Genomic DNA, 14330 nt, shown 5'->3' with positions numbered 1-14330 from the left:
AGGAGATTCCAGCACGAGAACGAGGCACTGGCAGCAGCGCAGCGCACCAGCCGCAAGTGCTTTTTCATCCTGTGTGTGGCAGGAGGTGTTGGGCTGGGGAGGGATCCCGCCTCCGAGCCCACCCCGGGCTTTGCCGCTTTACCCACTTCTGTGGTCTCCAGGCTAAATTGCTGCAATATGTGCTCCTTGGCACCAGCTCTGAAGACCACCCAAGTGCTGAGGCAAATGCAAAATGCAGCCCCCGACCTCAGCCTGTAGTGGTGCCTCCTGGAGCCAAGCACACTCTGTGGTCTCCGCGGGGCCAGCTTCCCACCCAGGTGAGTGGCAGCAAGGAGAACCAAGAGCCCAGTCACACGCCAGGGGAGGAGTTTCAAGATTGGGGGGACCCAGATGGCAGACCCTTGAGGCTGAGGACTTTGGCGCTGGTTCAGGTGTCAGGGTTCCCAAGAACACATCCCAGTGAGTGGCATTTCATGCAACCAGGGTCTTCCTGCAGAACTGGGTGAGAAGGTGGATTTTTGCACACAGCAGAAGAAATTTTAAATTATTAGGAGAGTTTACGCTTCCTAAGGTATCATCCTTCAATCCTATTGTAAAGAAAGTTCTAGCCTTAACATGCCTCTTTATAAATCCTAATGTGTGCATTTTAGATTTGTTTTGTGTCTGATTTCCTTGCCAGGCTCCTCATGAGTCCCACAAATTGAGAGGCAGAAGATCTCTGCTAAAACTCATTGACTATTTGTCCTTGACCTTGGAAGAGCCACCTAACCTCTTAGACTTACAGGCCAGATGCACAGGAAGGTGAGAGGATTCACCAGAGACAGAGCGGGGAACAGAACAGGCAGACTGACAAAATACACTGCAGAGGGGAGCAGCGGGCGAGACAGGAGAGGTCTGCTGCGCCATGTGGGACCCTCGCTGGCTGGGATCGAGCCTGCGCTGCAGAGGCTGTGGGCAGCTTCACAGTGCTGCGCTCACCTGCCTGTGCCACCAGGAGAAGCCCCTCTTAGACTTACTCTTAAATGGTATAAGACATTGACGGTGAAAGACACTGCTGAACACGGGTGAGGCATTCAATAATGGTTGTTTTGGGGGAGAGGATTGACATAATTTTCTTCCCAACAGCATGGAAATATTATTGACCTTCTCCTGGGATTGAGAGTCACTGCACATCAGTGGGCAGATTAAGATACGAGTCATTCATTCAACACAGTCTATAATATAAATAGGAATTTATAGTCTGTTTGGAAACAGATGATCATGGTATAGTTGGGTCAGAGTTTTCATGGAGGCAGACGAGGGGCTTGGACCTGCACTGCACTTACTCTCCCTGGGAAGCTGAAGCGTCCTTGAGGAGCAGATACAGGCAATGGTGAGTGCTGACTGAATTCTGGCCACAGGCCCAATGTGCACATTTTGCAGGCAAATAAGCACGAGGGGAGAGTGTCTGAAGAAGGAGCAGACTAGGAAAAGATACAGAAGTGTTACGGGGCCAGGGAGGAGTTTGTGGCTGGTGTGAGATGGTTAATAGCAGAACGTTCCAGCAGGATTTTAGGGATGACCCTCACACAGATGGGCCCAGTTTTGCTTGTAGCCTAGGGGCCCTCAGGCAGGTGGCAGCACCTCCCAGGGCACATTTGTAAATGTAGGGGAGCCTCTATCATGGTCAATGTGATGGGGTGCCGTCCAACATGCGTCGAACACCCAGAGGGCGGGGATGTCAACACTGCAATGCCCAGTCTCACAGCAGAGATGGGTCCTGCCCGCGGAGCCAGGCTCTGTCCTTGGGCCACTCGGTGGGACTCTCCTTGGTCCTCAGCCCAGCTCTGTTCCTGGGCGTATTAGCGCCACCAAAGTGGGCGGAATTGAACGAGCAATTGTTGGAAATCCAAAGACTCTTACCATTCGAATCAACTAAGCTGTTCTAAAAAATTGGCTCGTCTTGCAGCCCGAATTATATTTGGCTTCAGAATGTAATCTTTTCCTTTTGTTGATTTAGGATGGCAGAGTTGGCGGAAAAAGAACCTCATCACGTTTCAGGGCTCAAACCTGGATGGAGCCTCTTCATTCTCTGGGTGCCAAGGGGTGTCTTGCTGCGCGTCTCCAGCGTGCCCTCTGCCACTGCCCTGCTGGGGGCCTTTCAAAGCCACTCCATTCACTCTCCTCTCTGTTGCCAGAAAAATCTTTCTCTAGTGTAGACGTGATTTCTCCTCTTCTGCTGAAAATTCTCATGTGTAAGAAAAACTTGGGTTGGAGACACTGAGGAAGCCCACAGAGCTGGCACAGGTTCTTCCTGATCATACCCTAGAGAGAGGAAGATGGGTCTGCCACAAGTTAAAAGTTCACATAAGCACCCCCTTGTCCCCACTGTGGGTTTGAAACTGTCAGTTGGGTCAAACATCTACGTGGTGGGCCAAGCCTGTGTGTCTCAGGTCAGCTCCATTGGAGCCTGTGGCCTTCAGTGTTGCTCTTGTCCAAGGGCATCGAACTCATTCACCTTGTGGTGCACCTGGGTACCTGTGCCTCCTCCCCAGGCACCTGGCTTCCTCGTGACCTTGTGAATGTGACCTGGTCCTTCCCAGTCCTGCTCCCTGGGCAGGTCTCTTGGGCCAGGCTTGCCAAGGACAGTCGCCCTCGGTCAAAGAGCACGTAGCACACCTGCCTGCACCTATGTGCTACCGGTGGGTTCTCTCATGGTGGTGTGAATGTTCTGAGGGTGAGAGCTGCCCCCCTCTTGTTGAGAGCTGCCCCCCTCTTGAGAGCTGCCCCCCTCTTATCTCTTCAGAGACTCTGGGAGAGTGCTGGGCGAGGGCTCATGAATAAGTGGGGGGCATGCACGAATGGAATGATTTAGATAACAAGACTTCTAAGGTTCTTTCCAGTGCAAAGATGATGCTAGGGCTGGAGTTCCTGATGTTTTGAGAGGCGGAGGCCTGGCTCGCGGGCCAGCTGGCAGCATGGCCTTGGTCACTTGGGTTTGATGAGAATAAAATGTGACCGTGAAGGACAGATACAGCTTTCACATTCCCATGGCGGGTCCTCCATGAGCCTCCACGAGCCACCTCTCTCCCTCTGAGAGGAGATTTGATTTTTAAACACATAAATCATCCAGAAAGGCATCTCGTGAATAAGATGGGGTAATAGCTCAGAACCACTATTTTTGGCGTCCCCAAATAAAATGGAGGCCCGTCTGTGAGGTAATAAAGCTGATTTTCTCATTTGGCTTGTAAGCCAGCTGTCAAGGTAATTTCCAAAGAAACATTCCAAACATGTCTTGAAGAAAAACAGCATCATTACAATAAGCCTGTGGCTTGGTGGGAGGAGAGGCAAAGAGTCATCTGGCACGACTGGCTCTCATTTGGAGGGTAGGATCTGGCATGTTTAAAAGATCAGCCTCATTATATTATAAAACAAACCAAGCATCTGCAGAAGACTTATATTTTCAAAGGCCTTTTGCATCTGTTCTCTTTTTAGTTTACAATAATTCTTAAGATATGAGGGCAAGTATTTTCAGCCTCTGCAGAAGCAGATAGCCAGGGAGGCTGATGATTTGCTAAAGGTCATGGAGCTCGGAGGAGGCAGAGCCACCCACACATGTCCCCTGCACTTGAATGTCATCAAGGACACTTACAAACATGCAAGGCGCACATGTGAGATTCCAAGCAATTCTTCCAGAGCCTGTAGTTGTCCTCATTGGGGGGGAGGGGGGAGGCATGTGCTTCCCACAACATATGTTGTGCTGAGCTGGTTCAAGAGGCGTGATAGTGCAGCGGGCCCAAGACCAGTTGGGCAGCTGGAACAGAAACTATGGGCCACTGGAGTTAAACAACACATGCTGACTCATAGTCGGGAGGCTGGGAGATCTGTGGTCAAGGAGCTGAAGTTATGGCATCTGGTGAGAGCCTGCTTCCTGGTTCACATGGAAGAAGGGGGGATGGGGCTCTTGGGGGCATCTTTTATAACAGCGCTTTCCTGCCCTTGAGGAGTGACCACCTGATCACCTCCCCAATAGCATACCTGCCAACCCTATCAGTTTGGGGACTACGTTTCAACACTAAATTTGAATTCCACACGAATTCTGAGGAGACACATTTGATCTACAGCAAGCGGTGGCGAGTACCATGTGAGTGGAGACATCAGGTGGCCAGGAAGCACGTAGGGAGATGCTCGCCAACACTGGTCAGCAGGGAAATGCAAACCCTGTCACGAGGAGATCACCTCACACCTGTCAAGGAGGCTGTTATCAAAAAGTCAAGAAGTGACAGTGTCGGAGAGTGTGTGGAGGAAATCCAATCTTGTGCACCACTGGTGGGATGTAAATTGGCACAGTTACTATGGAAATCAGTGTGGAGGGACCTCAAAAAATTAAAATTAGAACTCCCTAGTGACCCTGCAACTCCACTTCCAAGTACTTGAAGAAAATGAAAACACAAACTTGAAAAGATCTCTGCACCCCCATGTTCTCTGAAGTGTTAGTTACAACAGCTAAGACATGGGAGCAAACTGCATGTCCACTGATAGATAAATGGTGAAAGAAAAGGTGTTGTAAAAATGCAACGGAGTATTATTCAGTCACAAACCACCCGAATCTTACATCTGACACAACATGGGTGCACCTTGAGGATGTTATGCTAAGTGAGATGAGTCAGAGAAAAGACAAAGACATATAATCTCACTTCTATGTGGACTCGAAAACAAAAACCACACCAGGCTCATGGACAGAGAGCAGATGGTGTTGCCGCAGGTGGGGGTGGGAGGCCCATAAAGAAGGTAAAGGAGGTGAAAAGGTACAAGTTTTTGGTTCGCAGAGAAATCAGTCCTGGGTATGTCACATGTTGTGTGGTGACACAGTTAATACTACTATGCTGCCTATTGAAAATGACTAAGTGAGGGCCTCCCCTGGTGGCGCAGGCGGTTAAGCGCCGCTCTGTGAAGCTGTCCGCAGCCTCTGCAGCACAGTTCGGTCCCGGCTAGCTGGGGAGGGTCCCACATGGCGAGCAGACCTCTCCTGCCTCGCCCGCTGCTCCCCTCAGCAGTGTATTTCCGTCCGTCTGCCTGTTCTGTTCCCCGCTCTGTCTCTGGTGAATCCTCTCACCCTCCCGTACATCTGGCCTGTACCCCGGTTCTTGTATAAATAAATAAATAAGTCTAAAAAAAAGAAAGAAAGAAAGAAAGTGGCTAAGTGAGTTCTCATCACAAGAAAAAATTTTGTGATGTTTGGTGAGAGATATTAACTAGACTTGTCGGGGTGATCACTTTGCAATATATACAAATATTAAATCATCATTTGCATACCTGAAATGAACATAATGGTACATGTGTATTAAATCTCAATAAAATGCTTTTTTGGGGCACTGCACAAAAACAACAAAAGAATGTAGACATGAAGCCAGATGGCCTGGGCTTGCAAACCCAGCTCTGCCACCTGGTAACTGAGTGACCTGGGAAAGTCACTTACCTTCTTTATGCTTTAGTTTCCTCCTTTGGACAACCACGCACACACTCACATGTTAACATATGTAAAGTAGATGAACAGTGGCTGGTCCCTTATAAGATGATTTAGTTGATTATGATTATTTCATTGGAACTTCTCAACAACCCTTGCTGTCTGTGACATACTCCTCCATAGGTAGGGTGGGGAAACTGAGTCTAAGCAATTTGTCTAAAGTCCTAAGACTGGAAGTTCCATCTTGGTCAAGGGAATGAAGCTGGAAACAAGTTTCAGTTGCCATTTTCAAGCTGATGTTTGGGGGCAAATTTCTATGTGCACTCTAGAATTTTCTCTTACCAGCATGAGAAGAACATGTACCCTGTGGTCCTTATTCCATCAGTCTGGGTCCTGCCATGAGGATGGATGAAGAAGACCTGAGCATCACCGGAAGCCTGTGGTCCAGTGGCCCAGCTGACCTGTGAGTGTGATAGAAACACATATTGTGGAAAGTCACTGAAATTCGAGGATCATTTGATAAGCATTTGCATGACAATAATAACAATAACAAAGCCTGACTAGTGTACTCAAGCTAGCCTAAGAGAAAAAAAATGTACTGGGGCATGTAACACGTCTACTTTAGACCAGAGACTCAAATTACGCTGCCCGTCCCCCTCTGTCCACGCGTTTCTCCATCTATCCACACATCCATCCACTCAATCATCCAGCCAGCCACCCACCCATTTACGCAACCACCTGCCCCCACTCACTCGCCTTTGCACCCTTGTTCTTTTTCTCCATTGTCCACAATCCCTCAGGCCTTTAAACCCCCACCCTCCACCCTTTACCAAATCCCTCTCTCGCGCAGTGTCTGGAGTGGGTTGTTGGTCATCCTCAGGGGTTCTGTTCAGTTGCTGGATGGGGTAGAGGTGGGAGGAAAGTTTGCTTTGAATCCTGTATTAGTCGGGATGCAGAAACAATATCCTGACTCAAACTTGATTAAACAATAGGGAATGTGTTATCTCACATATCCGGAATTCCAGGGGCTGGGGGCAGAAGGGGGCGTCCAAAGCCTGTTGATCAGCTAGTCAACAATGGCCTCCGGGCGCCGTCCTCAGTTGGTGTCCTCCTCAGACTGCTGACGTTGATGGCAGCAATTCTTTTTTTTTTTTCAAATTGCTTTTTAATGTTTTTGAATTTTATCCTGCTTTTTCACATAGCAACATATTACAAGTATTTCCCCATACCAGTAAATATAATTGACCTAGGTTCTAATATTATTTAAAGTGAATCCTGACACAGAATAACAATTTTTTTGCATTAAAAAGCACGTTAATGTAGCAATGGGGGCCTTTGAGAGACTAACTGCTCAGCTCTTGGAAACTTCTGGTGTTTGGAAGCTGACCCAGGTGTTGAAATGAGACGTTGAAACTGCCCAGATCAGAACTTCCCCGAGGCTTTTGCACTGTCGTCAATTGAGTGGATGGCAGCAATTCTGAGCATCACAGACAGGACAGAATCTCAAGAAAGAAGGGCTCCATCCGAGCAATGTGACTGGAGGACTGAGTGAGCCAGAGGTGAGAGAGGGTGGGCAGGAATGCGAGAGAGGGCCATGGGACTGCGGTGGAGGTCTATGGGTGCCTTGGCGGTCGATGTGGGTGGTATATACATGTGAAGAGGTGTAAACCTGTACCTATGAGTCATAGATGATGTTATAAACCATCATTACCTCAATAAAAAACAAAACAATTTTAAAAAGAGAGAAGGTGTCCATTTCTTTCTGTGGTTTTTCCCAGCAGCAAAGTCATTTCCCCCAGAAGACATCAAGGCACCACTTACCCTGGAAAGATCTTTGTGCTTCCTTGACTGGAATTGGGGATGACTAAACCCATTCCTGAACCTGTCACAGCCACAGACAACTAGGTTATCCTTAGGTCAGTGGAGCTTCTCTCTGGGAGTAAGTTCAGCTGTACTTCGTCTGATGTGGGAGGAATAGAATAAAATCTGACTTGAGTTAGGAAGGAAGAACTAAAGAGTAGAATGTCAGGTGGACAAACTATCGTAAGGAAGAGGCCCTCGGGATAATCTGGCCTCAATTAAACTTTCTAGCTGCAAATATTAACCTATTGCTAACATTTCTTTTGTACCATATTGTACTCAAAGGATGTCAGTCTCCTTCCTTGTCCTGAAGGAGTTACATGACTAAGGACTTTGTCTTACTGAAGCATCTGTCCATGCCAGACTCCAGGAAAAAGGTAGGAGAAAACTCAGTCTGCCCTATTTTAATAAATCTAAGATCCATATGTTTTGTGCTTTCTTAATAGTCTTACCCATTCACCTTCTAAGTGAAATAGCCAATCAAAGGGAGTGTGCCCCACATTCGAGCACCACTTTGTGTGGAGGTGGGGCCACTGTGATCCTTACTCCAACAGCTGCACAATATGATGGTTGTACAGTGCTCATACCTTCAGCCTGGTAGAGAGGCTGGTGAGAGTTGGTGTTAGAAGAACAATAAGGAATAAACTCTGAGCTCATGGATGGCATCCGCAATGAACTCCTGCACTCCTGACTTTTTACAGATTCCACCCCCAGATTCCATCTCTATGCTGAAGGGATCTCGGGAGCTGAGGAGTACAACTCCAGCATTCATTGAACCTGACTTCCTGAATGGGGGTGAGGGGGGCCACTGGGAACTGGGGGTGCAGTTAACTAGCCAAGCTTGGCTTATAACTGAACATTGTGGGCTTTCACTCTCTTGCTTTGACTTGCACCTGGGTACTGCTGGAAGGAGACTCATGGAGAGAGAGAGAGAGACATTGGAGGAGAGACAGGTAGAGACATTAGGAGAGATACTTGGAAGAGACGTAGGTGAGAGATATGCAGAGAGGCTGCTCCTGGTCCTTGGCAGGGACAATGCCAACTGTTATCTTGACCTCATGGTGGATTATGTGGTGACTTTTAAATTTTGCGCTTCTCCTTCTGTCCCAGATGTCCGGATCCTGCCTAAACCCTTTCTTGCGGTTCCCCAGAAGGTAACTTAGACTTGTGACAAGCTTTCGGGCTGCAGCATACCCACACTGGGCTGAGCCTGTTTGTCTGGGTTTTTGCCCATGAGGGGATGGGTAATTTTTTGAATTTAATGAGGAATATCCTTCCTCTCTGTCATTCTCGCCACACTAATTCTATTAAAGATCTTTCCCGTTAAGAGTCAGCTGTCTTTGCCTTTGTGTGCATGGATGGCCAGATCTCTTTATAGAACCCACACCCCTTAACAGTTTGAGGTCCCCGGCATCCCTAAATCACATGCTAATATTGGAAACTGTTCTCTACCCCTTCTGGATACGGAATCTTGAAAAAATAGTTTAACTTTCCTCTTCTTCAGTGTGTATCTCTGTAACAGCGATAATAATAATAATTTCCACCTCGTACAATCATCATGAAGATGAAAAAAGGGCGCGCATGCATATGCCGCAGCACAGGGCACGCCCAGGGAGTGTAGCTAGCAGTGATTGAATGTTATCTTTATGATTATAGGAAAAGAGCTGTTATTATGACATCATCTAGAATAATCCCAAAGTAGCCAATAGGGCCAGCCAGATGCTTCCAGTCCCACAGAAAGCAGGCGTCTCTTTGCTGATGGTGACCTCTTGGCACACCCCCTCCTGAGTGACACAGCCCCACCTCACAGGGCAGGGGAAGTGAAGCCAAGAACTAGACTGGCACTTGATTCAGCAAAGTGACTGGGGCTGCCAAGTAGGCTTTTGGGAAAATTCTTGCTCCCCACTCGTGCAGCATATTTTGGACGCCTACTTGTCATATTGCAAAGTGTATGTGACAAAACACTCTGGGATCTCACTGACAATTATTCCCTTCATGCTGCAGCTTGGAATCTCTTGGCTCAGGATATGATGCTGGTCTGGGAGTCTCTGGTGCAAAGACCACCAGAGGAGGGAGTCCCATCCATCAGGAGCAACCCGAGACCAGGTGGGAGGTGGACTTTCTCCTGGGTGTCCCTAGCCCAGGCACCTCACAGAAGCTAGTCCCTCTCAGACTTCCCAGCCCTGTGGGCAGAGGAAAGCACTGGGTCACAGTGATGGTGAATACGCTGGGAGCCTCTAGCTGCCGGTGGCTCCTGATCTGGGCTGCATAACCTCACTCCCTGACCTTCTCCTCTGTATCTTCTCCCCTTCTCTTCGCTTGAGGATCTGTCATTGGATTGAGGGCCCAATCTACTCCAGGATGATCTCATCTTGAGATCCTTAATTACATCCTGAGATCCTTAGTTACATCGACAAAGAGTTTTTCTGCCAAATAATCCAGTGTCATACATGCTGGATGCGCATATCTTTGTGGGACCGTCATTCAACCCACAGTGAACTCCTTCCTGGGTCAGGTGCTAGACCAAGTGTCCATGACCTGATCTCATCCACACATTGAGAGGGGACAAGGCCAAGTCCTTCATACATTGCCCAGAGCCTACACTTGGACAGGACAATGGCTGAAGCGAACAGGAGGGAGGAGCTTGGGTCAGAGGTCCAGGCGTGGGTGACATGCTTAGTCACTTGTTCACTTGGCCTCTCCTCATGGACATTGGGCTTTGCAGCCATTGAGCACTTCCACTAACATCCTGTCATCCCCCCCATCAGTTCTGGGGGCAGTAAATAGACCCCAACTGCAGGTTATTGGGGAACATTCAAATAAATAAGCGATTGAGTGAGGTAACCCTAATACTAGTTGTCACAGTATTCTGAGGGCTTTTCCTAGTTTGTCAGTTAGAAAATGCTTTTATCATTCTTCCCATTTCACAGATGAGGAAAGTGAGACCCGGGAAAGTTACAGAATTTGGCCAAGATCACACAGCTTAGAAAGGGCACAGTCAGGCTTCAAAGACAGCCTGAGCGGCACCAGAGTCTGTGCTCTTGACTTCTGTGCTATGTCCTTGACTTCATTGCTCCAGGGCTGGTTGTGCACATGGGTCTTGACAGGCATTTCATCATTTCATTTGTTGTTTTTTATTTTGTTTTGGGTTTTGATCAGATATTTACAGCAAAGCCCAAGGACAGTGCTTCATCATCAGAGTAAATTACCAGCTTGCACAAAGATAGCCTTATCTCCTTGTCTGGGGCAGCCAGCCTGAAAACCTGGCCTCCACTCTGTGATCTCAACCACAGTCATAAACAAAGTATGTGTTCCTCAAACCCTACCATTAAGTATGTTCTAACATTTGCAGCAGAAATAACAGATAATTAGTTTATCCCTAAACTGTGTGACACGATTAGTGTTTTCTATGTAATGTTGAATAGAGAGACTCCAAACTCGTAGGGCAGAACTGCAGGTATAAGCTAAATTTAAACTTCCTTTTGGGGAGAAGTCAAACCTGGTAATTACTATTTTAAATTCCCTGCTGAAAGTGAGTCAACACATCACCTCGGTCATTAGCTGTAACCAAGGCAGGATCATCTGCCAGTCTGCCTGGATAGTAAAAACAGCCCTGGCTTGGGAGCCTAGAGATGAAGGATTGAGGAATGTTCTCCTACTTGGGAGCCAGAAGGATCTAGAAAAGGCCCAGGGTCTCTGGGGGGGGGGGGGAGCACTGTGCATTCACCTGGTGTCTGGATAGAAGCAACCTGCCAGGACCATGAAGCACAAGACTGACCAGCAGAGGGAGAGAGAAGAGAAAGTCGGGCAGGTGCCAGGTTCTTGATGATGCTGAGAAATGGAATCAAGCAATTAGGGAACTCCCAGGAGTTTTGGTATATGAGAAAATTAGTCCCTGTATGGTTTGATCATTTTGAACCAGGGTTTCTATTACTTGAATTTATAAGAGTGCTGACTGATGTGATGGACAATTATGAGGAGCACATGACACAGTGCTCGTAACATTTTTATTGTCCAAGATAAAGTGGTATTAACGGAGTGTTTTGAAAGTCAGCATCTTTGTGTTTTGCTGTGATCTTTTCTTTATTTGGCTTAGAATGGCGAAATTTTAGATTGTGGGAAGAGGGTAGGAAAATAGGATGCGGAACAATCAAAGATGTTAACAGTCACATGGGAATGGGAAGCATGCAGGCCAGGGCTGCTCTTGACCCCTGGGATCCCAGACAGACATCACTAATCAAGTGCAGAATCCTCTCCAGGGCTTGCAGACCCTCTCAAGACAGTCCCTGGGGCAGGTACAGGGCTCGCCTCATCTCCTCATGTCTCTCCATCCTACATTGCCTGATGTCCAGAATAGTTTGTCCATGCAAAAGTCATTATTACTTATTATGTTTTATAATTATGTGATATACTAAATGTTATGTAACATTTACATAACTACACACATGTGTTATATACAGGAGCATGTAATTATAGTTATAATTAAAATAAATAAATGATAATTGAAGTCCCAGCAGTTTATATTTTAAAAAGATTTCTCACTATGACAGGGATGGTTGGTTTCCCATTAAACAAATAGACATTTTGTATAGATGCGTAATCACATAATGTGCTACATAATTACAGCAGGTGCTGGAGTGATGTGCTTCATTCAATGTGGTTTCATTACAATGTTGATGAGCAGAAAGCAATCCTGGATGACGTGGAACAAAATCATGGTATTGGAGACCTGTTCTGGTTATCTGTCATTTTGTTTAAAAGCGCATTTTCTAAGACTCTTCATCGATGTTAAGTAAGGACCTGCTTCCTAATGATTAATGTCCTAGGGGTTTGCACTTTTACAAGTTCTCACTGTGGGCCTCCCTGGTGGTGTAGGGGTTAAGTCTCAAGTTTGACATCCCCCTCCCTTATCTCCCCAAACACGCCCCCCCCAGCTGACCCACATGGTGCAGCAGACCTCTCCTGTCTCGACAGCTGCTCTCCTCAGCAGCAGTGTAATTCAGTAGACCCACCTGTTCTGCTCCCCACTCTATCTCTGGTGAATCCTCTCACCCCTGTATCTCTGGTCTACACCCCAGTTCTTACATGCATAAATAAATAAATCTTCAGAAAAAAGTTCTCACTGTGAAAGGAATGACTTGGTGTTCCACTATTGGATTTCAAACCGGTGGGATTTGCAGGGTGGGATACTGGACTTCTCTTCCCATCCCTCCTGGAATCACATCTCATAGATCTCAACTTATGATGCACACAGCTGAGTGGGCACTGGATTCTGTGAGCTCTCCATGCAAATCCAGTCAAAAACTGCTTTTAAGAGGGTACTTTTTACCCAGTTTGCAAATAAGTGAGGAAGGGTGGCTGCTGAAAGAAAGTCATAAACTTGCATTCTGCCAAGTTTTACAAGTTTTGAACAAGCTTGAGAAGTTTCTAGAAAGGTTATAACAGACATATATTTAGGAATTCGTACTCTGGATCCATTGCCCCCTCCCCCCTTGTCTCAGTATCATCTCTTATAATGAGGTTGTAATGAAACAGGCAATCTCATGTGGCTGGGAAGGTGAAAAGACATGCTCATTTTTATTCATTAAATAAACATGTATTAAAATATACCCTCGGGCCTCCCTTGTGGAGCAAGCGATTAAGACGCAGCACTATGAAGCTATTGGCAACCACTGCAGCACAAGTTTGATCTCCAGCCAGGGAGGTGACCCACATGGTGCAGCAGAACTCTCCTGTCTAGCCTGCTGCTCCCTGCAGCAGTGTATTTCAGTCAGTCTGCCTGTTCTGCTCCCCACTCTGTCTCTGGTGAATCCTCTCACCACCCTGCACCTCTGGCCTACACCCCAGTTCTTGTATGCATAAATAAATAAATCTTTAAAAAAAAATAAAATATACCCACCTGTCAGGCACTGTAACAGGGGTCAGGATTGTAGGAAGAATATATCCACCTCTGTCTTTAAGCAATTCCCAGTTTATAAAAAACAACAGATAACACTTAACTGTGAAACCAGCTCTTCTAGAAAAAGGAAATATTGGAAAGCAATTTGGCAGCACATATCAAAGACTACACTTCTTTTACTCTTTGTTATAATGCTTTCTCTTCTGGAAACATCCTGAATGAGTGATACAAAATGAGAAAAGTCTTAATCACATAAATATAAGTCAATTATACTTATTACCAACAGCGAATTAGTTAAAATATACCCATGAATTAGAATACTATACAACCATGAAAATTATGTTTGAGTCTGTTATAGCAAAATAGTTGAGACCCGGGCTAAATAAAATATAGAATGAAAAATTACACTTGCAATAGTATTACACCTCAATAACAAAATAAAGATGAGAATAATATACTCTGAATGTTTAGAGTGGTTTGAATAGAGTGGGAAAGAAGAAAGAATGTATTATGCATTAAGTACAGATATGTCTCTTAGCTGCATTAATATCTTTAATGTGACAATGACTCTTCTTAACTCCATCCCAGATAAGGAAACTTTGAGGGTGAGAGAAGTTCAGCAAATTTTCTGGGCTTCTGGGGTTAGTAGCTGGTATAAATTAATTTGAACAGAGGAATATTTCTTTTCCCTCAGGGATTAAAGATGGTCTCTATTTTCCTTGTATCCCTTTACTGGAACTTTCTCATTCTTTTTCACAAATTTGGTAACTTTAACATTTAAATATAATACAAGAAATAACCATGATTCACATGGCTGCCCCTCTGACTCAGTGGGACAGTTTATGTGGGCACTTCCAGGCACTTTGGTGTTGAGGGGGTGTGCACCCCTATCTCCGGAAATATCTCCTGTCCTAGCTAAGAATGCCTGATTGTCTTTTAACAGGGAATAGACTTCCACTTCACAATTAGAGAAAGAATCTTGGCATTCTTCAAGCCCAACCCTGTTCTCAGTGTCCCAGAACCCTGTCACAGCTTCCTTCACACTTGCATTCAGGCTGCTTTTGGAAATTCTCATGAAGGACAATTCTCTCTGTTGCAAGAGGCAGCCCTCTTCCTGGCTAGCTG

General features: G+C 46.3%; 1 long non-coding RNA gene across 1 annotated transcript; it reads right to left on the bottom strand.

Annotated features, from left to right (window-relative positions):
- Positions 1-5818: 5818 nt before the first annotated feature.
- LOC129145260 (uncharacterized) lies at positions 5819-13324 on the bottom strand. The gene is made up of 3 exons (XR_008550525.1): positions 13206-13324; positions 7268-7406; positions 5819-5907 (listed from the first exon to the last, which is right to left on the bottom strand). It is a non-coding gene; the product is annotated as an uncharacterized LOC129145260 (long non-coding RNA).
- Positions 13325-14330: the final 1006 nt, after the last annotated feature.

This window comes from Talpa occidentalis, unplaced genomic scaffold (genome assembly GCF_014898055.3).
Source record: "Talpa occidentalis isolate TD23 unplaced genomic scaffold, MPIMG_talOcc4v2.1, whole genome shotgun sequence".
NCBI lineage: Eukaryota > Metazoa > Chordata > Mammalia > Eulipotyphla > Talpidae > Talpa > Talpa occidentalis.
Note: the sequence above shows the minus strand (reverse complement) of the source record. Positions and strands in the feature narration are given on the sequence as shown.